We start from the raw sequence: 27,813 nt of genomic DNA, 5'->3' as shown, positions 1-27,813 counted from the left end.
TATGGGAAGAGTAAGGTTCAATGTGCTAAAACATAAAAATTCAACAAAAAATTAAAATCTAAAATACACATAATTACAAATATTCAATTTAATACCATTTAGATACCCGGTAATAAAAATGACTGCGTTTCACTAGTTCAGTAGAATATTCTAAAGCACCAACCAAAAAACTTGCCGGAGCGACCGCTAAGGTCGCAGGTTAGAATCCTGCCTCGGGCATGAATGGTTGAGATGTCCTTTGGTTAGCTAGGTTTAAGTAGTTCTAAGTTCCCGGCGACTGATGACCTCAGATGTTAAGTCGCATAGTGCTCAGGCCATACAAAACTTGTTACGTCAGAACAATATGGAGGGCTCGTGTCAGTGTTCGTGACCGGATCTAAAATACAGCCACAGATGAACGTCACTGGCGAATAAATGGATTTCTTCATCGCTGGAGGGAAATGGAATTTGTTGGTCATTCAGCACCACACTAAAGCCTTCAATCTCGTCTCCAGAGATACACAAAACTTTTAAAATTTACTATATCTCGATTATAGTAAATTATATTGCTGTTCGCCACTTAAATTCACTTCTGCTTTCTGATCACAAGATAACGTGCACAGGCGTATAAGAATATTTACGCCAGAGCCATTACAGATTTAACTGTCTTCTCACCAGACTATGAAGACATTGGTTAGAAATGTATCCTATTCGGAGAGAGTCAGGGTAACTTCAGTTAGTGAAAGTTATATGTATAAGGTTTGACTTGGTCTCATGATTGGCCATACAACCTGAAGGACACGGATCGATCGGACATTGAACTACTCTGCATACAATAGAAACAACAACTTGGCATAGCTCCCAGAAGTACTTCAATAACCAATCGAGCAAACAAAATATTTGTACAACATATGACTTTAGTATTATTAGTTGCTCAGACATGGACTGAGTAGTGATACTAGTTGAATATTAAAACCGATCACTGTATAAATATTATCAATAAATGTAGCTAGCAAAATTCTTGATAAATATAGCGTAAAAAGCGACCATGTTAGAATCTAGCACATGTTCTGTATTACTCCACATGTTAGATATCAGAAAACTAATAAGTTCTTTTCCAACAGGAGCGTCAGTTTACGCTTGACGCGTTTTTTGAGGAAATGCTGGAGAGACGTCTGCAGTGAGAAGAGGAAAGCCACACTGCTACAGTGAGTGAAACTTCGATCAGTCAATTTTATTTTCTAAGTGTATTTCTGGTATCATGGCCACATCGTAACTTCCTTCAGAACGGTAACCTGCATTTGCGTTATTTTTCCGAATCTACAACTGTACGTTTTTAATGTCACTGAAATACTGGCACCTTAGGTACATAGACAAGCCTACAAAATGCAAAATTCTATGGCCGAACCGTAAATTTTGTCGTAGTGAGCTGTGGGTAGTTATCATGATGCTTGCAATACTGTCCTTCTATAACAGTTTTGAATTGTGAGGGCATACGCTCCCATTTTCGACAGTGTATTATTTAGTACTACTAATGGTAGGTTCTACGTAATCTTAAGAATGAACGGTATAACATGCTTGCATACCCTTTCACAGAATAGAGGGAGTTTCAGAAAATATTCTTATCTCCTCCCGCCTTAGAAAGAGTTATCAAGTTCTCAGCATAGTTTCGCCTTGATCTTTGTACGCTGGTCAATTGGTTCTGTTCTGTTATATTGCATCAAGGTTTACTTTTCTGTTATATAATTATCCCTGACGCCCTCTTAATTTCAGTTCAACGTTTTGGGAAATATTCTCATACATGGCAACTTGCCATCATAATACAATGATCAGAAGGAACTGTACTCAGGGAACATAATAAAGGCAGTCTGTCATAGCTGGCAGTTCTCATATTTAATTATTTATTTAGAATACTTAGCAATCTTGAGTTGATGAGTAGGGAAGAAAGAAACATCCCTTCAATATACCCGTATCTGGGACACAAAACAATTTATAAAATATATTCTCATTGCACTCTCTTATATATCAACCTACCATAATGTGATTTTTAATTCTGAAATTTAAATTTGTCGACAGGTCACTCCAGTGGCCACCCTGCCAACCACGGAGTCTCAACACAACACACCACGCAGCTCTTCATAGCCACCAATTCTTACGCTGCCTGCTGTGGGCGCCGTTGTCAACTCGGCGCCTGGAGAAGGGTCACTTGAGTGGCCTCTCCGCCTATCTATGGAGTCTCAACACTCCACACCAGGCAGCTCTTCATAGCCACCAAACATTATGCTGCCTCCTGGGGGCGCCGTCGTCAACTCGGCGAGTAGAGAAGACCGTCTGGCTGCTAAAATGTTCGACTGCGATACCGTGGCCAGTACCACCTGATATCAAAATTACCGATTCAATAAAACTTCGGCTTGTTGGGATAATATAATCTCGTTATTTATTCTAGTTCTAGTGAGTTGGCATTATAGTAAGACATGGGCCTCACATTTGGATAGACAGTGGTACAAGTTAATAATTCGTACAACATCTAGGATTTCAGAGGTTACTATAAGTAGATTAAGGAAACCAGAAGGATGGTTCCCCCATAATACGACTAGTACCCATTTGGATAGACAGTGGTACAAGTTAATAATTCGTACAACATCTAGGATTTCAGTGGTTACTATAAGTAGATTAAGGAAACCAGAAGGATGGTTCCCCCATAATACGACTCGTACGATTTTCTCCACAATACTAGCTCTGTTTGTTAATACCTCTTCTTCGAATAATTCCTACATCTTTTCTTTATTGAGTGAGAGATTCATTTGGGCAATTTTTTTTAAGGTATTGTGATATCGGGGCGCCAATACAAGCATTTAGAACCCACAGAAATTGCCTTTAAAAATTTGCTAAGTAAGTTCAACTACAAAATCATTTATAGTAAATGATAACACTTAAAAGAGTAATGTGACCAAAAGAAATCTGCATCGAAGGATAACAAGGTAGTGCCTGTCATCCCGACAGCTACATGTTAACTCCTTGCGCCACATGTAATATAACAAGAAACAGTGTAGAAACTAAGCCATAATCAACATTTGACAACGTCAGTATACACTACTATCGGCACTAGGTTAGTTTGTTTTCATTAGTGACCCCATACTCGTACCTGCAAAACTATATCGATGTGAAATATGTTGTTGACACATTTAGCAACTGGTCATAAATATACCTAGGAAACTTAAGTTAAAGCACTCTTAGTGTAACTAATGCTGCATTTCATTGAAATCCGTCTTGTAAACAATAACTGGTTAGCATAGTGATGCAACTACAAACAAGTAAGCGAAGCATTTGTGCTAAGAACGTATGGCTCAGCCGTAAGACCTATACATAATTCACAGAGCATGCGTGACCACTACTGCTTACAGCGCGAACGTCGCTTCTAATTACGTACCTTTTCCCCTGTGATTTCTAATACTTCACCTTTCACTCTGAGCACTTTAGTAGTGTCGGAGAAGAAAATTCTGTAGCAGGAGACTCAGTTTTACTTTTTCTTTCCATATGAGTTGGTGCACGTCTCATGAAAAATTGCCAGTATCAAATGAGGTGGGGAAATGTATATGCAACCGATTTGCGGTAGCTAGTGAATAAGTGGATGAATTTTAATCACACGATTTGCACGTTCGATATATTAAAATTGAGCCACGTACCTTTTCCCATATTCTAATTAAAATACTGATCAAAATACTTCATTCCATGATCCAAAGAAGAAAAGAAAAGAAACAAAAACATTGATCCACACGGTTCCTCCGATGACTTAATTAAAAATCAGTGACCCACTTACTGAGTGTGCTCACACACTTCGGTTGGGCAGAAATCAGAGGCACAGAAATATTTTACTACATTTTCTTATATATCATGAGTTGTGACGCTGTCCTTGGATTGCGGATACTAGCACAGTTTAGATAGGTACGACTCAAATAACAAGTAAATAAATATATAATCCAATTTGACGGCAACGTATCGCCCTTTCTTCCGAAAAAATTACTTCGAAACACGTGTTGTCTGCCTGCTGGTCTCTCATTTTCTCTGCAACATAAACAGCTTACACGCCTTCTTTTGCTCCCATAGTAAATCACGGCAAGCACTGGCAACATTCCCGCACGAAATACGTAAGTACGGCACTGGCATTATTCTAAACTTTTACTGAAACATCGGTCGACGTATATAATTCCACTGAAAAACTAGTCACCAGTAACAAGAGCACAAATTTATACCAATACAGAACGCCAAAAATTGATGTCAATACTTACGACCAAAAGTCGCCGAAATCGACGGAACGCGGTAACAAGAACAACATTTGGGACTACCGACAGTTCCGATTCCACACGTCTACTTTGACCTATGACATTATATCGGTGATGTACAGCGTACTTCATTTATTATGACAACCACAGATTTAATAACAGGCCTCTGGCATAGTTCAAGATTACTAACATAAGAAAGGCCATTATGGTCGCAAACGAACATAAGAATGATGCGAAATATTTCAATCGCTTGATGGAATGGAACTAATAGGACAACCACGGGAATTATGGAGTTCTGTGCGGGGTAAACTAAAAATGCTACAGTAAGACTAACATCACTCCAAGAGAGTCACATACTCGGAAACTAGATCTCACACATTCTTCCAAAATAAGCCCAATCAAAAAGTATAAGAAACGCACAACTAGAATAGAATATATTTCTCGACCTATGTAGTTCAAACGAAGACATTGACGCAAGCCCAGCTCCCACCCCCACCCCACCCCTTAACAACAACATGCCAAAAAAGGAAATCCTTAATGATCAGTATTGAAGTTTCGCTTGACATACATAGCGGAAACGTAGACAGTGATGTAGACAGACCCCCACCAACATAGCTAATACGGGTAACGAGTTCCACTACATCTATACAGCTCCAATGAAGACATCGGTACCGTAACGCCCCTCCCACCCACTCCCCTCAAATAAAACTAACCAACACAAATCTAAGAACCTCATTTCAAAGAAGTATCCTTTCCATAAACAAACTACAATCTCACACTAAACAAAAAAATAATAATAAAAAAGTTCTTATTAATTAGCGTTCAGTACTTCTCTGTATTCACTTGGCATCAGTATGTTTGCTTCTGAAAGTCCTGCATCGTATTCTGATATTCCTGACACGTTCTAACCATTATTTATCTAATTAAAAATGTTATGTTGTGGCTTCAACCATTTTTAACACCTATCCATGAAGATGGTAGATGACTGAAACCAGTCGAGATATATGGGTTTAAAATACAAGCAGCTGATGGTCAATCATTTTATACAGTATTTGACGGCCGTTGATGGTCGTCTTACAAAAATATTTAACCCTAGAGGCCCCAAAACACACACAACACACAAAAACAAACCGTGCTCCAAACAAATGATTTAAACACAAGTCCAAGGAAAATCTCCACACAAACACACATCTTTCACTCTAGAAAACCAAAGTGTTAATTAAAAGCAACAGTTCAGAAACCAGAAACAATTAGATAGCCAATAAATACTAAAGACTCAGTCTCATTCACTTGCACCCTTACTATAAACCGAATCACAAACCTAAACGTCCACCACAAAGACTCAGCAACAGCCTACAACATGTCACTTACAAAAGCAATCCATTTCGAATATGCCGCGCCTCCACGACATCACATTGTAAAAGAAAAAGTTTAAGAACCAGTATTTAAAATACGATCACAACTTGTTTCTCTCGTACGAACTAAGCTGTGTTCCTAGATTCGTACTTAATATCTCCATCGACTAACGAGCCAAATTAAAAAAAGAAATACTACTAGATATCTGTGGGAAACATGGTAAGAAACATCACAAACCGTTTCTCTCGCAACAATTTTAGCCCTGCCCTTCGTTTCCTGCCTAGCCTTACTCTCGGAACTCGTGACACATACGAAAAGAAGCATCCAGACATCGGGAGATTGGCGCATGGTCTGACACCACCAGTCGACTTTGATCCATAACTTCTTCTTTGGAATAAACAGCATTTTCAGTTTATACCAGTCGCTAAGGTCAAACTGCTCACATCCTTCGCATCCTAAACTCAGGACGTGACACAGAACGTCACTCGTCAAAGCAATGGAGAAAACGCGGTATCGAAAACATGGGTCCACCAACACAACGTAATTTAAAACAGAAAAATCATTTAGAGGGGAGTTGTGCGCCCTAATCTGGGCCTGGAAATGGTGGACTAATTTATTCTATCGCCCTTTAGCATCTTATCGGCTGTCCAACACAGGTAAGTCTGGTATACCCATATAGATCACTTCCAGTTATTAATATCACATGTTTTAAACTTACGTTAAAATTATTTACAATTAAATTTCTGCACACTTATGCATTTCGCAATCATTGAAATAAAACCTTTTCTTATTTGAGTGGTATTACGATTAATGTTCATTAAATAAAGTGGGAAAAATAAATTCCGAGAGGAAGATGCATTTACAAATAATTCCAAGTACACATAACTTGTTAACCGTTGTTTACTCCAGTTACTAAAGTAACAATAATTAAATCAAAGATAGTGTTCAAGCTCTGGCTCATTGGAAGTGTAAGCAGAGGCACAGTCGAACGTATACAGTAGCGGCACTCCGCCTCTTTTCTGTTGCCCACCACGACTGCAGCATGGCAAGCGGCCAGGAAGTTTTACGTTGAGTTCACCAAGATTTTGCAAAAGCGAAAGTGAATCTTAACTCTTTATGTTGGTCTCTAGTATGATTTTTACAAACAGGACTGTTTGCACCGCAATAATTTTCAGAAACAAGATGAAGAAGGCACTTTATTTGCCATTTTCTAGGTTTCTTATCAACCGTAGTAGGAGTGAATCGCTATGTCAAAGAACTGCTTATTTTAGGCTTTCTTCTAACCTAAAGATATATACTGGAGAATGTCATGTTCCTTAAGAACAGAAAAAAGTGCTAGTAAACAGCAGCAGACCTGATCTTATGCAGAAAGGCGTCGTATAGTTGATAAAAAACGTAAGTGTTCCTCGCTGCACTTCCAGTCAAATCAGTGAATATGAAACGAAGGAAACCAGTATGGAATGCAATACCTACATATTTTACGTAGCAGACCAGCTAACAGAACTGTAGACGGAGGAGAAAAACACACAGATGTGATAATAAAAGAAAAAAGAGCAATAAACTATTTCCCAACACAGAAGAAATCAATTCCGCAACTGTTGCTGCATCTGAGCCACAAATAGCAAGAATCTTCAAGACATCCGCATTTGAAACAACAGTAATTACATTTACTAAAAATATTTATGTGGTAAACAGTAGATGAATTATAAGACTGTGTGATACATTAGGTTCCATCAAAAAATTGTTATGTATCAAGGAAGGTGTCTGGCATATTACGAACAGACAAAAGATATTATTCTCATGCAAGAAATGTGTGTTTGTATGGTCTCGTTTTCAGTGGAGTAAGCTACAATTACACACATATTCCAAAGTATTTCTTTATAATTCTGTTGTAGCTTACGTCACCGAGTCAAGGAGATTCGGTCGTTTTTACATGTATCTCATGATCATTAAGATCTTATAATACTTCAATAATTATTTACCTAATTAACCAGAAAAATGATTAAAAGCGAACACTAATTTTGACGGTGCTTTGTCGCCCCTTCGGGCGCTAGAGTCGCACAAGCTGACATATGGTAACAATTTTCTCAGCAGTGAGTGTAGTGACTGTATATGTTAGACTGTGGTAGTGTGAATCGTAAACTCATTATTTTCTGTTAACTAAACTTGTTGATTCAATCACGTGGCCATGCCATCAGAATTTGCAACGCTCCCTATGAACATAATTCAAATTACAATCATGGCATAAGGTGACACTACTATCAGGCCTAATCAAAGCAAACCATCGCTCCGCACACGTATGTCATTCGTCACGCCAGTACATCACCGCTGAAACCCGACGAGCGATGTAGAAGTTTCAAGCTGACCCAATTACTATGCTGTCGTATTGCCTGCATTCTATCTTATCTACTGCAAATCATTTTACTAGTCAAGCTAAAGCGAAAATTATGTAGCTCAGCACCGCAAGGTCTTTGATTTTTGATGACTGCTGCGTATCACCGGAAGGTTCTGTCCTGAAACAACCCCTATTCTTTGCAGTCCTCGCACTTTTTCCTTGCAGATCGCTGGTGACAGATATCTCCGTTGCTTTTGATTGTTTTAAGATAGACGGAAGCACGTGATGAGAACGATGTGTCCCGGTAAAATTTATAGAGCACGCCGGACAATTTTTCTTGTCCAGTACTTATTGCTTCGATCGACAGATTGCCGAAATCTCTGTACGAATAATTTTGTTTCTATATTCAGCGTACAACACATAACTCCGAATTTTTGAGCCTTTTTTGCATCATGTAGCTGATTCTCCAAGCATTTCTAGTGTTACCAACTCACTGACAAGTAAACAATTCCAGAAGAAGTAAACCAAATCAACTTTTCTAGTTTCATATAATCGCTCAGTTTCAATATAAACTTCCTCATTCGACCAATATCCTACAACTGCGCAGAGAAGTGCGAAGTTACATATCGGAAGGAACCAAGGGATACCTCTGCTGCATGCAAATCTTTAATACTCCTAGAACAGAAATCACACACGGGAACAATTCAGTCGACAAGTACAGACGATGGTTCCTGTTCTAACAGCAGCTTATCGCTAGTCGCTGGAGCAATGAAAGGTACTATTAGACTGCAAGAAAACACACATAACTGTAGGCCTATATCACTGACGTTAGATCGTCGAAGAATTGTGGGTCGTGTTTTACGATCACGGTTTACGTCCATCTTGGGGATCATGAACCTCTTCTACAGAAATCAATATGGATTCCGCGAACATAGATGTAGAGAGATTCATCTAGCTATGATAGTCCGTGAGATCCAGAGCGCCGAATAATATGGTGGCCATGTGAACGCCGTGTCCCTCGACTAACTTGTTATCCTTAGACGCAGAGATCTTTTAGTCACATTACTCTTTTAAGTGTTATTAGTTTGAATGAATTTGCTGATGAACTTACTTAGCAAATTTTGAATGACAAGTTCTGTAGATTCTGAATGCTTGTGTTGGTGCACCAATATTACAATAACTTTTTTAAAAAAATTGTTGCTCAAATGAATTTCTTACTCAATAAAGAAAAGATGTAGGAATTATGCGGACCTAACGTCCATCGAATAACAAACGGAGCTCGTATTGTGGAGCAAATCGTACGAGTCGAAACCATAGATGTTGATGGACGAATTATTGACGTGTACCACTTTCAATCCAAATGCGAGGCCCATGTGCTACCACAATGCCACCTCACTAAAAGTAAAATAAATAACCAGGCAATATTATCGCATTAAGCCGAAGTTTTATTCAATCGGCAAGTTTGCTTTCAGGTGGTATTGGCCACGGTAACGCGGTCCAATAGTTTAGCAGCCAGACGGTCTTCTCCACGCGCCGAGTTGACGACGGCGCCCCCAGCAGGCAGCATGAGGTTTAGTGGCTATGAAGAGCTGCATGGTGTGGAGTGTTGAGCCTCCGTGGGTTGGCGGAGAGGCCACTGGTGTGACTCTTCTCCAGGCGCCGAGTTGACAAAGGCGCCCCCAGCAGGCTGCATGAGGATTGGTGGCTTTGAAGAGCTGCGTGTTGTGGTGTGTTGAGACCCCGTGGTTGGCAGGAAGGCCACTGGAGTGACCTGTCGACAAATTTAAATTTCAGAATTAAAAATGGTGGGTTGATATATAAGAGACTGCAATGACAATAAATTTTATAAATTGTTTTTGTCCCAGATATTGGTATATAGAAGGGACGTTTCTTTCTCCTCTACTCATCAACTCAAGATTGCTATGTATTCTAAATAAGAAATTAAATGTGAGAATTGCCAGCAATGACTGTTTGCCTTTATCCTGTTCTCTGGGTACAGTTCCTTCTGATCATTGTATCATGATTGCAAGTGGCCATGTATGAGAATATTTCCCAAAACGTTAACTGAAACTAATAGGGCGTCAGGGATAATTATATAACAGAAAAGTAAACATGATGCAATATATCAGAATAGAACCAAAACACCAGCGTACAAAGATCAAGGTGAAACTATGCTGAAAACTTGATAACTCATTCTAAGGCGGGATGAGATAAGAATATTTTCTGAAACTCCCTCCATACTGTGAAAGGGTAGGCAAACATATTATACCGTTCATTCCTAAGAGTACGTAGAACCTAGAAATAATAGGGTGAAATAATATACTGCCGAAAAAGACTGCGTATCGTATCATAATGCAAAACAGTTATAGAAGAACAGTATTGTAAGCATCGTGATAACCACACACAGCTCGATACAAGAGAATTTACGGTTCCGCGATAGAATTTTGCATTTTGTGGGCTTGTCTCTGTACCTAAGCTGACAGCATTTCAGTGATATTAAAAACGTACAATTGTAGAGTCGGAAAAATAACGCAAACGCAGGCAACCGTTCTGAAGGGAGTTACGATGTGGCCATGAAACCAGAAATACAGTTAGAAAATAAAATCTGCAGATCGAAGTTTCACTCACCGTAGCAGTGTGGCTTTCCTCTTCTCACTGCAGACGTCTCTGCAGTAGCTCCTCAAAAAACGCGTCAAGCGTAAACTGACGCTCCTGTTGGAAAAGAACTTATTAGTTTTCTGACATCCAACGTGTGGAATAATACAGAACATGTGCTGGATTCTAACATGGCCGCTTTTTACGAAGTGCCACATTTATCAGTAATTTTGCTGGTTACATTGATTGATAATATTTATACAGTGACCGATTTTAATATTCAAGTAGCATCGCTACTCAGTCCTTGTCTGACCAGCAAATAATACTAAAAAAATACTAATGTCCCATGATGTGCAAGTTTTATGTTTGCGCGATTGGTTATTATAGTACTTCTGGGAGTTATGCCGAGTTGTGTTTCCTGTTGTATGCAGAATATTTCAACGAGCGACCGAGCCGTGTCCTTCAGATCGTATGACATTCCCTGACAAGATGGAGTCCAGGGATCGAGTGCACATAACGGCAATGCTCGCTGCACTCCAGTCACGGTTATCGAAGCATTTTTGACAAATACAAACAACTCGGCAAAACACTCGAAGCAGGGCACTAAGTGCTACCACGTCCGTAAGAGAGTGTTGATCTGAACATGAAACGAATAGAACACGTTGAAACCTAAGGCCATTATTCCCTATACTGAACTATTTTACACTCACCGGAGCAACACGGATTTCTTCCTCTTCCTGCAGCCGTTTCTGCAGCAGCTCGACAAAGCACACGTCAAGTGTAAACTGACGTGCCTGTTGGAAAAGAGCTTATTAGTTTTATCATAAAGAGCACGTTTATAAGTCAGATATAGCGCTACTTCTTAAAATGTACGGGTGTTTCGAAGTTTAGCACTTATTAAGAATGTAAGGGCCTTTAGATAGCAATAGTGAGTATATATTGTATGGCTATATCATAGCTACCATTATTGTATGGGCAAACTGTTAAGCTGGAGGGCTACAGAGAAACTATTCGAGCTACAGTGTCGCCATGACATTTTTATTCTCTGTTATGGTGTGTTCTTTTCTTGGAAAGGAATGTAAGTGGGACTGTGACAATTTTTACTGACAGTTCCAGTTTCTCTATTCTCTGACTCCTCCGAAAACAACATTGGGCTTCGAAGTCTGAAATTCAGGAATAAATTTCCCTTGGTCATTAGGTACCGTACTAATCCCAGTTAGCATGTAATTCGTACAGTAACCAGATGGTTTCCAATGTTGTCTTCAGCCAGTCGCTTGTCTTGGGCGCATATTATGTTAAGCTCTGCTCTTCCAAGAAATTTCAGCATAATTCTCTAAAACTTAATAGCGTCTTTTCCAATCTCAAGCACCTCCGTATCAGCATCGTAGTCCAGGCACTCTCAACTAATGGCAGACACAACTTCGCGGTTGGTCAGTGTTAATTTTAATGACCGTCAGTAGAGTTGTTGCAACCACTTAATCGGCTTCCGGCTAGACTATCAACTCTATGTTATCTAATGCCAGAAGTGGGGATATAATATGCCAGTAACATGGATTGCGCAATCAGGTGCCTGTGGGATGTGGGGAAAGGAGCAAGCGTATCATGCAGCCAAGGAGGCCTGTGAGCAACCAACCCATCGAGACAACGTGTCATTCTCATGCAGGTGAGAAAGACAAACGACTCTTGGAATAGGTGTGACTGGCCAATCATCAGACGAAGTCCGTCCTTATATACATCACTTTCACACACTGAAGTTACCCTGACTCCTATCCGAATAGGCTACATTTCTAACTAATGTATTCATGGTCTGATGAGAAGATAGTTAAATCTTTAATGGCTGTGGCGTAAATATTCTTATATGCTATATTTTCGGTGCATGTTATTTTTTTGACCAGAAGGCAGAAATGAACTTAAGAGGAGGCCAGCAATTTATTTTAATTGAATTTGAGATATGGAAAACTTTAAAAATTTTGTGTATCTCTGGCGACGAGGTTGAAGGCTTTGGTGTGTTGCTGATTGACCAGCAAATTCCATTTCCCTCCAGTGATGAAGAAATCCGTCCATTCGCCAGTGACGTTAATCTGTGGCCGTATTTTAGATACAGTCACGAAAACTGACAATGATCCCTCTATATCTGCAGCCAGTGAAGCCTGTCTGTTGAGTGTGACGTGGCAGTCGGTCAGTATCGTTGGGCCTTCGCAGGCTCGATCTGGCCAAATAAGTTTCTTAGTTGGTACTTTAGGTCATTCTACTAAACTAGTAGGCCGGCCGGGGTGGCCGAGTGGTTCTAGGCGGTTCAGTCTGGAACCGTGCGACCGTTACGGACGCAGATTCGAATCCTGCCTCGGGCAAGGATGTGTGTGATGTCCTTAGGTTAGTTAGGTTTAATTAGTTATAAGTTCTAGGCGACTGGTGACCTCTGATGACCTCAGCTGTTAAGTCCCAAAGCCCATAGTGCTCAGAGCCATTTGAACCATTTACTGAACTAGTGAAACGCAATCACTTTCATTACCAGGTATCGAAATGGTATTAAATATAATTTTTGAAATTATGTATGTGTGAGTGAGTGAGTGAGTGTGTGTGTGTGTGTGTGTGTGTGTGTGTGTGTGTGTGTGAAGTAGCGCGTGATTGCGTGTGCATGCGTGTGTAAGTAAGATTTTTAGACATTTTACACATTTTAATTCTCTGTTGAAATTTACTGTTTTAGCACGTCGAACTTCACTCTTCAAATAAAAGTAATCCTTCCTTGCACGGAAACCAACACACAATCGTCACAGTCAATAGTCTAGTAGACGTTCCTGTCTTAGATGTTTACAGTGAACGCAGATTCATTTACGGTAAATCGTGACAGTCTGTAATACCTGTTGACCAACCTATGTACAGTGAAGTAGCTCTAAAACTTCAGTGCTTTGCTTATTATGGTATCAGTAATGTAACGTAATGTAGCTCACCTCTAAGGTACGTCGAGCAGGGACTAAGGTCTTGTCCAATCGCAGACCTTCGTCTTTCTCCCTTCCCACACAGCGGGAGAAAAACGTCTTGATGCGTCGGAGCATTGCTGCAACGATAACGGGCAGTACGTTAGATACGGCCATACCGTGTACACGAGTAAATCTTATATTGATGTCTCACAAGTGTATCGCAAGGAAAAACTTGAGACCGTGATGTCATGTCTTTAACTTCTGTAATAATAAGAGCTGTCAGTGTTACAAAGGATCTGTTACATCCAGATCGATTAAATATCATTGATTTACTTGAAAAATATTATCCATTTATGGCTGATGAGGAAATCATTATTTTAATTCCCTTTTACTAATTCTTAATACATGAATTAAAATAGCAGTAGTTCTTGGAAGACAGCCAAAGGTGTGTTCAATACGAGGTACATTTTTCGTGCAATAAATAATTTCGTTTCCATAGCACTTATTTAAAGCTATCACTATTAGAAAGACATACAGTACTATTCGCAAGACAGTGCATCGCTACACTGGTTTCAGATATACATCAAATTATTTATATTTCGCATTTAGACATATATTACGCCGCGATTTGGTTGCTACCATCCGTTCGTTCAATATGGCACCCTGAGGCAGGATCGGTATTTTAATTAGTATGTACTTAAGGGAACAGCTTGTTGGTGATATGAAGTTACTGGTAAATAATCTATGCCATAGTGTGTTAGTTAAAATCCCAAATCTCTGTGCAGTGTCTCAGGAGATTACGATTTTTACAAATACCCGTTGTCTGAGTCAGCGTACTCTCACCTGGCTGCGCCTGTCCTTCTTTGTGGCAGAGTCATCAACAACCTAGCTTCAACACTAAACCCAAAATCACTCTACAGCGCCATGTGAACCATTGAACAACAAAATGGCTCTGAGCACTATGCTGCGACTTAATGTCTGAGGTCATCAGTAGCCTAGAACATAGAACTAATTAAACCTAACTAACCGCGCTACCACTACGGTCTCAGGTTCGAATCCTGCCTCGGGCATGGATGTGTGTGATGTCCTTAGGTTAGTTAGGTTTAGGTAGTTCCAAGTTCTAGGGGACTCACGGCCTCAGATGTTAAGTCCCATAGTGCTCAGAGGCATTTTGAAGAAAGTTCCAGCGGCACGACTGTGCAATGATCACAGCCAACATGTACGGACAACTGAGGAGCAAGGAGGTGGGTGACACTTATCTTTATGAAACTAAGTGATTAATAAGTGAAGGTATGACAAACGTAAGTGAACTTCGTCAGAAACTCAGTAAAGTGTTTCCTCTCTGCAAGACGGCACCAAACTTTTGATCTTTCACATGTTAAACTGTACTAATTACATGTTCCTAAATCATTACACGGTCTGTCGTAAAACTTCAACTTACCCGTACTTCTCAACTTATTTCACAGTCAATTAAATGCTTGTACGATATTATAACTGCAGATGGCTTTGTATGGTAAATATGTTGTTGTTGTTGTTGTCTTCAGTCCTGAGACTGGTTTGATGCAGCTCTCCATGCTACTCTATCCTGTGCAAGCTGCTTCATCTCCCAGTACCTACTGCAACCTACAGCCTTCTGAATCTGCTTAGTGTATTCATCTCTTGGTCTCCCTCTACGATTTTTACCCTCCTCGCTGCCCTCTAATGCTAAATTTGTGATCCCTTGATGCCTCAGAACATGTCCTACCAACCGATCCCTTCTTCTAGTCAGGTTGTGCCACAAACTTCTCTTCTCCCCAATCCTATTCAATACCTCCTCATTAGTTACGTGATCTACCCATCTAATCTTCAGCATTCTTCTGTAGCACCACATTTCGAAAGCTTCTATTCTCTTCTTGTTCAAACTAGTTATCGTCCATGTTTCACTTCTATACATGGCTACACTCCAAACAAATACTTTCATAAACGACTTCCTGACACTGAAATCTATACTCGATGTTGACAAATTTCTCTTCTTGAGAAACGCTTTCCTTTCCATTGCCAGTCTACATTTTATATTCTCTCTACTTCGACCATCATCAGTTATTTTACTTCCTAAATAGCAAAACTCCTTTACTATTTTAAGTGTCTCATTTCCTACTCTAATTCCCTCAGCATCACCCGATTTAATTTGACTACATTCCATTATCCTCGTTTTGCTTTTGTTGATGTTCATCTTATATCTACCTTTCAAGACACTGTCCATTCTGTTCAACTGCTCTTCCAAGTCTTTTGCCGTCTCTGACAAAATTACAATGTCATCGGCGAACCTCAAAGTTTTTATTTCTTCTCCATGAATTTTAATACCTACTCCAAATTTTTCTTTGGTTTCCTTTACTGCTTGCTCAATATACAGATTGAATAACATCGGGGAGAGGCTACAACCCTGTCTCACTCCTTTCCCAACCACTGCTTCCCTTTCATGCCCCTCGACTCTTATGACTGCCATCTGGTTTCTGTACAAATTGTAAATAGCCTTTCGCTCCCTGTATTTTACCCCTGCCACCTTCAGAATTTGAAAGAGAGTATTCCAGTCAACATTGTCAAAAGCTTTCTCTAAGTCTACAAATGCTAGAAACGTAGGTCTGCCTTTTCTTAATCTTTCTTCTAAGATAAGAAAGATAAGATAAGATGGTAAATATATAGCTTACATTTAACTGAATGGCTCATACCTCTTGCGGGTACACTGCACCTCGCTTCTGAAGCTGGGCGTTAGCTTACTTCAAAGCTTCTAAGGCCCCTCAACAACTTTCCTTAGTTGTTCTTCAAACACGAACTTAGACGCTACAACACCTGAATCAAAGCTGAAGCTTCTTTTACTGAATAACTCACAGAACGAATTCGTATAGGCACTTCTAGTACTCGAGAGAATACGAAAATAATGGCTAGGCAACAGTCCTCGACGGATTAGGTGACATAGAATTGTTGTTACCAGAACCCTCTGATCAAAACTAAATAGAAACCCCACTAATAGCAATCCCAGCATATCTAGACCACATTATTTTATAGGAACGTCGATATCAATAGGTAAACCAGCACTACAGTCACTATATGACAGACGAAAAATCATGCGTTGCAATACTTCCAGTATCATGACCCTATTATGACTACCGACACTATGTCTATGTCTGTGTAATCGACAAGCAAGAAAGATCGCTGACATCGTTGTCGTTGTGAATCTCAACAACTGAAAGAAATGGAACATGCTACAATACTATCTGTCTGCTCTAACCCACGACGTCATATTTGGAGTAAAGTGGATCATATCCACGAGATACTACGACAACCACAGATAACAATTAATAAGAGCCCGATGACATTCTTCAATATGACGACAGCACTATCGACAATTACAGTCAAAAACAAACATAAAACACTATGTGTAGATGGTGCTGTACAGCTTTAATGAATGTTAAGAACTGCCATATGTAGCACACAACTGCAACGGCATTTTTTATTACAGACGATAATTTCGATCTAGAACCAGAAAATCATCGGATTCAAAAATCATCTCTCCTATGCGTTTGTTTAATTGAAACAGCAGTTAGCAGATGTCGGTACAATGTACATATGATAACTGTGATTCCATTTACTCTGACGGATAGCTGAGACAGTTTTTGGACACGATGATGGTCTGTTCCAGGGCCGAAATCGATCGTTTCTGTTAAAATAAACCGTTGTGTATTGTATAACACACTCCTTAACAAATGAAAAATAATGGCAACAATTTGAGTCACCATATTAAACGAAATTATCGGGACAATTGCAGGAATGGGAGAGTTGTGGATCGGGACTTATTAAAAAGGTTACTAAATAGAAGGACGTTTAAGAAATTTTCTAAAATAAACCGAACGAAAATATATAGGAAACACAAAATTGGATTAGAATAATTCGCTTAACCAATTCAGATGAATTGAAGACAGTGGTACCAGTCACCTCCACAAAACAACATAACTGGAAAATTCTTCCAGAATAATGCAAGTGAAAACAAAACAAAAAAACAAGCCTAATCGCTGCGTACGCTGAAACTATATAACTTTAACAGACAGCGATAACAGATCCTTTACAAATGTCTCTAACATAAACAAAAACAACTGCAAAAATGGCAAAACTGGAATCGAATTCTTACCTTGACCTGTGGCTCAAAGGATGACAGCGATATCACACACAGCTCCACAAAACGACATAATCGGAAAGTAGCGCATGGGAACTTTTCTGTGATAAACGTAAAAATATAAAAAAATAACACACGAATGGTATCACAGCATATACAAGACATCACCCCCCACAAACACAAACACATACACAAACACACACACACACACACACACACATGCAGCGATGACGCACATGAATTTCTCCAGAATAAAGTGAACAAAAGAAACAAAAATACATACACATGGACAGCTGGTATCGTATTTCGTGTGCTCTATGTTCCTAAACCGAGGACAGAGATACAAAACAACACCCACATAAAATGAACCTAATCGAAAAATTATATACACATATTCCTTTAGAAATAACCGAAAGGAAAGAAGTACAAAAAACAGGAATCCCACTACAAACGGAAATAAATAGCTCAAAAACCGAAAACAAATAATTCACCAACAAATACCAAAACCTCAATCCAACTGAGATAAACAAATACTACGAACCACATAAAAAAATAATCCTTGGCCTGCGTGAGCGACCGGTAAAAACAAATTGAACCTCTTGGGATTAGTGGATTTCATCAGCGCACCGTCTCAAAGAGTCACATTCGAAAAACGGCCAAATATTTGTAAATTAAAAAATTATGAATAACATTAAAACCAGGAATTCCTTTTTCTTTAGGGATAATCTCACTCTCGACAAACTTCGCACGTTGAAAAGACATCTGAATAATTATAAGAATCAAATAATAATCATAATCCCTAATCGTCTCGTTCACAAAAATTTATCATATGCTCTGAAGGACCTAGAAACCCTTACACTGGGAAATCGTCAGATATGCAGTAAGAAATAGACAAATATTTCTCAGCAAACAGAATAAAAATATTATCGTTACTGGTTTCTCCACGCCACTTTAATGAGTGTTCTCAGGTTCCACCCAAACCAATCCCTCGTATGTCGCGACGTATTTGGAATAACAGCATAGTTGACAGACATCACAGATTACACTGGTAAGTAACATAACCACAGGCTGCCTTGTACTAACAGACCGTTTACATCCAATACAACATAAAGTGGTGACGACGTATAGGATGTCATCGATCAATGCAAACTGGTGGAAAAGGGCAATGCGCTTGACACGTTTGCCACTGAGGAACTAAGAAATTAGTTTGAGAATACAAAATGAAAGTGCATGAACCACGTCAAACAGAAAGTACAGAAATCTGTCTGAAATAGCAAGCACTTAATATTTGAATCTCCATGAATAAGTGAAACAAAATGATGTTTGACTTGATATACTCCTCATAACATCAGGTTCTGTAACCACATCACACTCTACCACATGCTCCAACCAGCTAGTATTTCTCCACTAAGTACATAGACAATGAAAATTTCTACGATATTCTAACTGCTGATGATTCCGAAAAGTGAATAAATACGTGACAAATACGAGAATGTCTCATACCTCTTGTAGGTTCAATGCTCCTCGGTTCTGAAGCTGGGTGATCGCTTCGTTCAAAGCTTCAAAAACTCTCCAAGAACCATAAAATGTTTCGACAGTTGTCCTCGAAACACAAAATTCACTCTACAGCACTTGAATCAAAGCTGACGCTTCTTTCACTCAATAAGTCAGACAGTGAATTCGTAAAGGCACTTCTAGTACTCGAGAGAATACGGAAGTAATTGCTAGGCAACGGTCCTCGACGGTTTAGGTAACATAGCATTGTTGTTACCATACCCTGTGATCGACATTAAATAGCAAACCCCACTAATAGCAAATTCCTGCACGTGCAAGGCACATTATTTTATAGGAACATCGATATCAATAGGGAAACAAGCACTACAGTCAATTTTTTTTGTAATTTAAATATATGACAGGCGAAATAAACATGCCTTGCTATTGAAAGATATACAGCAGTGTCTAAAGGATGAAGACGCACGAACAACTAATAAATTCACAAAGATTGTGCCAATTAAAAATAATCCAAGATCTTAATTCAATTTCTTTAACCAATAACAGAGTTATACTCCTTTGTTACGGAGGAAGGTCAACTCAGTATGGCACAAAACAGTTGCCATCAGGTTTCAAAATGTGTTCGTTTTCAAAGACGGAAGAAAATTCCAGCAGAATGACCCTCTTATGACTACAGGTACTATGTATGCGTACTCCAAAAGCGACAAAGATGGCTGACATCGTTGACGTTGTGAATCTCAGCAGCTGAAAGAAATGGAGCATGCTACAATTCCATCTGTCTGCTCTGACTCACGAAGTCATATCTGGAGTAAAGTGGATAGTTTACACGAGATACTACGACAACCACAGATAACATTTAATAAGAGCCCAATAACATTCTTCAAGATGGCGACAGCAATATAGACCATTACAATAAAAAACAAACATAAAACATTTTGTGTAGGTGGTGCTATAGAGCTCTAATCAATGTTCAGAACTGGGATATGCTGCTGAAACGGCATATTTTATTATAGACGATCGATTTCGGTCTAGAACCCGAAAATCATCAGGTCCAGAAACCTTCTCTCCTAAGCGTTTGTTTAATTGGAGCAGCAGTTATCAGATGTACAAATCTCCATCATTGATATTATCTATATATGTGGAATATTGGGCAAAAACGTTGTCGAGGTTAAATGGACGTAAAGTTACGAATGTACAGCTAGTATCAATGACGGAACAATGGAATCTGAAACTGCGATTCTATTTACTTCAGACGGATAGCTGAGACTGTTTTTGGACATGATGATTGTCTGGTCGTAGGCTGAAATCGATCGTTTCTGTTAAAATATACCGTTGTGAATTGTATAACGCACTTCTTAACAAACAAAAAACCATCGGAACTATTTGAATCACGATAAGAAATGAAATTATCGAGACAATCGCAGAAATGTTAGAGTTGTGGATGGGGACATAACAAAAAGGTTGCTAAATGGAAGAATGTTTAAGGACTTCTCTAGAATAAACCGAACGAAAACATATAGTAAACACAAAATTGGATTCGAGTAATTCGCTTGACTAATACAGATGAAATAAAGACAGTGGTACTAGACACCTCCACAAAACAACATAACTGGAAAATGACATACACACACATATTATTCCAGAATGATGCAAACGAAAGCAAAAAAAAAACAAGCCTAATCGCTGCGTACGCTGTACCTATATAGCTTTAACAGACAGCGATAACAGATCCCCTACAAATGTCTCTAACATAAACAAAAAAAAAAAAAAAATGAAAAAAAACCGCAAAAGTCGCAGATCTGGAATCGAATTTTTCGCTTGACCTCTAGCTCAAAGGAAGACGGCTATATCACACACAGTTCCACAAAACGATATAATCGGAAACTATCGCGTTAGGAACTATTTGGTGATAAACCTAAAAATATAAAAAAATAACACACAAATAGTATCGCAGTATATACAAACAAGACCCTCCCCCAAACACACACACACACACACACACACACACACACACACACACACACACACACACACACGAATCTCATCTCATTATGCAAGGATGACGCACATGAATTTCTCCAGAATTAAGCGAACAAAAGAAAAAGACATCCACATGGGCAGTTGTTATCTGACTTCGTGTGAACTGTATTCCTAAACGGAGGACAGAGATACAAAACCACACTCACATAACATCAGCTTAATCGAAAAATTATATACACAAATTCTTTTTGAACAAACCGAAAAGAAAGAAGTAAAAAAAACTGGAATCACACTACAAACGGAAATAAACGGCTCAGAAACCGAAAACAAATAATTCACCAATAAATACCAGCACCTCGACCCAATTCGGCTAAACAAATACTACTAATCACAACAAAAATATGCAGCGCGAGAGTGAGAGATCAGTAGAAACAAATTGAGCCTCTTAGGAACAGTGAATGTCATAAGCGCAGCGTCTCAAAGAGTCACGTTCGAGAAACGGCCTAGTACCTGTAAATTAAAAAAATATCAATAACATTACCACCAGCAATGCAATCTCACTCTCACACTCGACGAAATTCCCACATTAAAAAACAGCTAAATAACTATAAGAATCGAATGATAATCATAATCCCTAATCGTCTCGCTCACAAAAATTTATCTTATGCTCTGAAGGACCTGAATACCCTTACCCTGGGGAATCGTTGCGATATGCAGAAAGAAACAGACCAATATTTGTCAGGCAACACAATAAAAATATATAGTTTACTGGTTTCTCCACGGCAGTTTAATGTCTGATCAAAGTTCCACCCAAACTAAACCCTCGTATGCCGCGAAGTATTTGGAATAACAGCATAGTTTACAGACATCACAGATTACACTGGTAAGTAACACAACCACAAGCTAACTTTTAATAACAGTCCACTTACTTGCAATTCAACATAAAGTCATGACGTCACACAGGACGTGCACGTCATGACCGATGGAAAAGGCAAAAGTGCTTCACACGTTTGCTATTGAGGGACTAATAAACTAATTTGAGAATACAAAATGAAAGTGCATGAACTACGCCAAATAGGAACTATAAAAATCTGTCTTAAGAAAGCAAGCACCGAATATTTGAATTGCAATTAAAAATTGACACAAAATAGTGTTTCACGTGAAATACTGCCAGTAACATCAGGTTTTGTAATGACATCACTCTGTACCACATGCTTCAACATTCTAGTATATCTCTACTAAGTACACTGACAATTAAAAGCTTCTACAGATGATTCTGAAAGATGAATAAGTAATTGACAGATACGGGAATAGCTCATACCTCTTGTAGATACAATGCTCCTCGGTTCTGAAGCTGGGTGTTCGCTTCTCTCAAAGCTCCTTAAGCTCCCCAAGAACTTTAAAATGTTTCGATAGTTGTTCTAGAAACACAAAATTCACTCTACAGCACTTGGGTCAAAGCTGAAGCTTCTTTCACTCAATAACTCAAACAACGAATTCGGATAGGCACTTCTAGTACTCGAGAGAATACGGAAGTAATTGCTAGGCAACGGTCCTCGACAGTTTAGGTGACACAGCATTGCTGTTAGCATACCCTATGACCAACAGAGAGGCAACAGAACACAAAATTTTATAGGAGCGATGACAGAAATGGTTAAACTAGCACTGACATGAAACTTTGAATCAGATAAATATATGTTGCAGATTTTCAGAATATAGTATCGCTTAGAAGTGACGACGCACGCTCGTGTCTTCCATCCTGCATTCATGTAATATGTTTAAATGTTTTCACACGTTCAAAAATTAATTCTCTCAGCGCAGCGAACAGTCACCATTTTTCTATGTCCGTTTGTGTAATACCACAAACACATTTTCTGGTGTCTTAACTTCCTACATCTGTCGCTGAAGCTCTCCGTCATGAAAATGGAAGCTTTGTCACTGAGACGGATCACATGAACAATAAGTACTTTTATTCCACATACACTGCCGGAAAAAAGATGAAACAACCCAGTAGCGCCACTATGAGAATGCAACTCATGTTTGTTTTAAATACACACTGAAAATTTCGTGAGCGGTAGTTACCTTTGAGATTCAACGAGGTGAGTTGATGTTAGTCAAGAGACCTTATCAGCTTGACAACCAGTAAGAAAGAGACAGTGTGTAAGTAGGCTGTTTAGGTTTTTTTTATTGGTAACGCCACCGCCACGTAGCGCTCTGTATGAAAATCACTGGCTGTGCCGTCTGCAGTCTGTGGCTGGTTGGCATTGTTGTAATACTCGCCATTGCATTGTTGGGCAGCGGCAGCTGGATGCTAACAGCGTGTAGCGTTGGGCAGTTGGAGGTGAGCCGCCAGCAGTGGTGGACGTGGGGAGAGAGATGGCGGAGTTTTGAAATTTGTAAGAATGGATGTCATGAATTGATATATATATTATGACTATTGAGGTAAATACATTGTTTGTCCTCTATTAAAATCTTTCATTTGCTAACTGTACCTACCAGTAGTTAGTGCCTTCCGTAGTTTGAATCTTTTATTTAGCTGGCAGTAGTGGTGCTCGCTGTATTGCAGTAGTTCGAGTGACCAATATAGTTGGTGAGGTAAGTGATTTGTGAAAGGTATAGGTTAATGTTAGTCAGGGCCATTCTTTTGTAGGGATTTTTCGAAGTCAGATTGCGTTGCGCTAAAAATATTGTGTGTCAGTTTAAGCACAGTCGTGTATAATTTTTCTAAGGGGATGTTTCAAGTGTAGTAGCGGTACGAAAAGCTGGTGGTTCCTTCTGCGATATTGCGGCCTGGGGTGCGATTTTGTATGACAGCACGAACACTCTTGTGGTCATCTCATGAACCTTGACTGCAATACTGGACGCCAGTCATGAACTGCATTCCGGCCTGTGTTATCCAACACGATAACGCTCTGCCACATACCGCTGTTGTAACCCAAAGTGCTCTAAAAAATGTCGACATGTTGCTTTGGCCTGCTCGATCACCAGATCTGTCTCCAGTCGAGCAGTATGGGACATCATCGGGCGACAATTCCAGCCTCATTCCGAAACCAGGGTTAACCGTCTGAGTATTGGCCGACCAATACCAATAGCAATAGCAACCGCCAGAAACTGAGAGATCTAACAAATAGACTTTTAGGAAAAATTAGTCATTTCAAATGGTGGGTCGTGTTGTGACAGTTTCCCGCTATTTTTAGTAGCTCATATGACTATCTACTACGAACAAGTGGAACCAACTTCCAATACGACCTTCCATCGGCGCCTGGAAAGGGGAGAATAATAAGATGAGAGAGATGTCGACAAGCTGTGAAGATAAGTTTGCCATCTCTTCCCGCTTATGTAACGCAGAACCACTGCCACAGGAGTCCTAAATGCTTAACAGGGATATGTGAACTACTGACGGCATCACGCAAATATCTACGTCGACTGCTGCAGCAAATGCTATGCAACTGATAACTGTAGACAATATGTACATAGATGTGAAGAGCTTTCCAACTGCAATGATACCGGGCAAATATAACGAAGTAATCCTGAAAAGCCAACGAAAAAAATATGGAATGTGTTTTCATCTGAAACACTCTGTGCAGTGATTACTAACTCCAAAGCAAATTCAATTAAGTAAGGAAAGGTGGAAGTAACTTAATGTAACGCCCGTTTCTAGTGAACATCTAAAATGTGAATAGTCGATCATTAGTCGCATTCATCCAACCTCAGTAGAATTACTGCTTCATCACGTAACGACGAATTTTGAACCTTTCAAACTAAGGAATTATTCAAAACAGTAGTTGCCTACACAGCTGATGCAAATCGTAACTTTAATTGGATAAGAACAGAAAAGCCTACGTGCCTACAACAATGGTATTTGGAAAAATGTTACGGCTTGTCAAGTCCAAATTCTCCTGCTCCCTCACCATTGCGACCCTAAGATTATCGTCCTAGCTCCAGCTTATGCTTTCAAAGTAGACGTTCTACTATCAATTGCCTGCCGTGAAGTGCTCCAGTCTCATCATCAAATACCTTCAATATTTGATTTTTAAATACTCACAAAAGATTTAACATTATTATTTTGCGACGGTCTGTTTCAATAAGTACTAAAAAGTATAAATATTATGGTTTCCAGTTTGCTCGGAGCTACAGTGAACAAGTGTCAGACTACAAATCACGACGGTCCAAGTATCAATCCGGGATTGGTCCTAAGACTTTTTTTACACGTAACTGTTCTTTTACGTTCTACGGTGATTTGTTAATGTTAGTAATGCGAGGTCGGATTATAACTCGTATTCCCTGTTAAACGGCAGGGCTACTTACAACAGACTGAATAAATGAGTTCAGAAGTCGCAGAAAGCAACGGGACCATTTCTAGAAAATTCTGTGGAGTTCGAACCACTTTTCAGGTTGATGACAACTTTATCGTTATATGTGTACATAACACATATTTCCTTTGTATCCTTGGGTAACATTATTAAATACATTTCAATGATAAACGAAATATATACTCCCACCAACCAAGCAAATGAATAATATTACACTAAATAAATATCGTAATTTTCATAAATTACCGATAAAATAGTATAACTGGGTGGTGCATTAGATAATGCCCTAGAAATATATGAAGACGTAACTCCATGTCCTGAGCTATAAACAACACTCAGCAATTTTTTCATTTGTTAAATAGTTAATTATATAACAGACAGATTAATGTTAACAAACAATAAAAATAAACTCATTACTGGTGTAAAATAGACAAATATTTGCACCAATACATTTACAATGAGATGGAAAGATGAAGAGAAAAGTGACACGTGAAGGATGTCAGTAAAAGCACGAATATTAATTTGGCAAAGATGGGCGTTTTTCACTCTATTCCGCTACATTTCAACTGATATCATTCTTATGATTTTACATTTTAAAGCCAGATAATTTATTCCTATTCCATATCATATCGTGTCCAAATAGAAATAAATTTCATTTAATCAAGAAAGTAAATAAAAAATACTGTTGTGCTTCTACAGGTACCACACTACACATGCATATACTACTGAGAGGGGGATTTTTATTCGTAAAGGACAGAACAATCACTGCAAGACTCAAAGTTTATTATCATGAAGCACCGTCATATGTTCCACTGAGATAAGCAAGTGAGCATTTAATAAAAATATGAAGGATTGTATTCATGAAATCTAACTTTGTGTCAGGTGAGTGAGCATAGTAAATGTATAATCACGAGAATAAGTCTCGGATACTACAAAAATGGGATGTGGTTAACAGCAAGAAGAACGAACACCAGCAGAATCATTAAAGTGCATGATACAAGAAACTGTGTTGCTGAGAATGTTAAAATTGTGCAGTTAGGCCCTCATGGAAGTTAACTACAATCGACTTGGTGATTCTATTGAAAGCTCATTCTTACCACTCTCAAAGAGCATGAATGCAGTAGGCAGAGTTGGTAACAGTTGAGTGTGACTTGACCGCTGCACTTGGAACTACGATGGAAACATCCATTTGGGTGCATGTGGTATCTGGCCGCAGGTATTTCCGTCTCACCCGCCTGTTCACAATTACTTATTCTTCATTCTGCTAACAATAAGTGTGAACTATTTTAACCACCTGTAACTTGCCTGTTTGTACAAGTGTAGGAAAATCGCTGGCAAATTGCAGCGGACGCTGCGACTTGCGTTCAGTAATTATTTTGTACATAAGTTAAACAAACTCGTACTCCTGAGGATGTTGTTATCATTGTTATCATTAAACTGTAATTCCAAGGTGTGGGGTGAAAGACAGAAAACTTCTCCCAGTCCACGACAGGATTCTGAAGCTCACGAATTGGTAGACTTACACGTAAGTACACACAAGAAAGAACGTGCTCTCCAGTCAGAAAATTGGTTACAAGTGTTTTAAACTAACATTCCTGCTTAGCACGTCTGCTGAGACAAACGGTTGTACTAACGATCTACCTTCTCTGAAAGCTGGAGCTGGCTTAGGTTTCAATCTTTCCTGAAAGGAATCCTCCCAGTGCCTCTAGCAAGACTGTCTTTTACGCAGGTAGTCGCCCCTCAGTCGCCCGTCGAGGGGAGTTGGGGCCAAGTGAATTCTGCATTCTTTACCTGTTTTTAAGGGCAGTTTTCAGCCCTGAACGAAATTATTACTCTCCTTGATCCTTCACGTCATCTCCGTTATTGTGAGCTACCTACGAAAAGCTCGCAATGACTGCAGAAAATGACTTCCCTATCTCTTATAAAAGGAATGTACGAGAAAACTTAAATTAGCTGTGCAGTCACTGGCAACACTAAATATCATCTGCAGTTATTAGGCAGCATTAAAAGGGTCGACTACATTGACCATGACAATACGCATATGACATTAAACGCTTTGTAACAGTTTAGGGGTAAACTGCGGTTCTCATTGTGAATAAAATGGATGCTGATGAAATGTGCTGATGATTTTGATGTTTGGTTTGTGGGGCACTCAGCTGCGCGGTTATCAACACCCTTACAAAGTCCCAGATTTTACACAGTCAAATATCTACACAATCCAAGTCAGTGCCTGTCACTAATGGTGATGGTGACGATGGAATGGTGAGGACAACAAAAACACCCAGTCCCCAGGCAGAGAAAATCCCCAATCCGGCCGGGAATCGAATCCGGGACCTGAGATCCAGAGGCAGCTACTCTGACCACCGCACCATGAGCTGCGGTCAAATTG

The sequence above is a fragment of the Schistocerca gregaria genome, chromosome 5 (assembly GCF_023897955.1).
Source record: "Schistocerca gregaria isolate iqSchGreg1 chromosome 5, iqSchGreg1.2, whole genome shotgun sequence".
Lineage (NCBI taxonomy): Eukaryota > Metazoa > Arthropoda > Insecta > Orthoptera > Acrididae > Schistocerca > Schistocerca gregaria.
Note: the sequence above shows the minus strand (reverse complement) of the source record.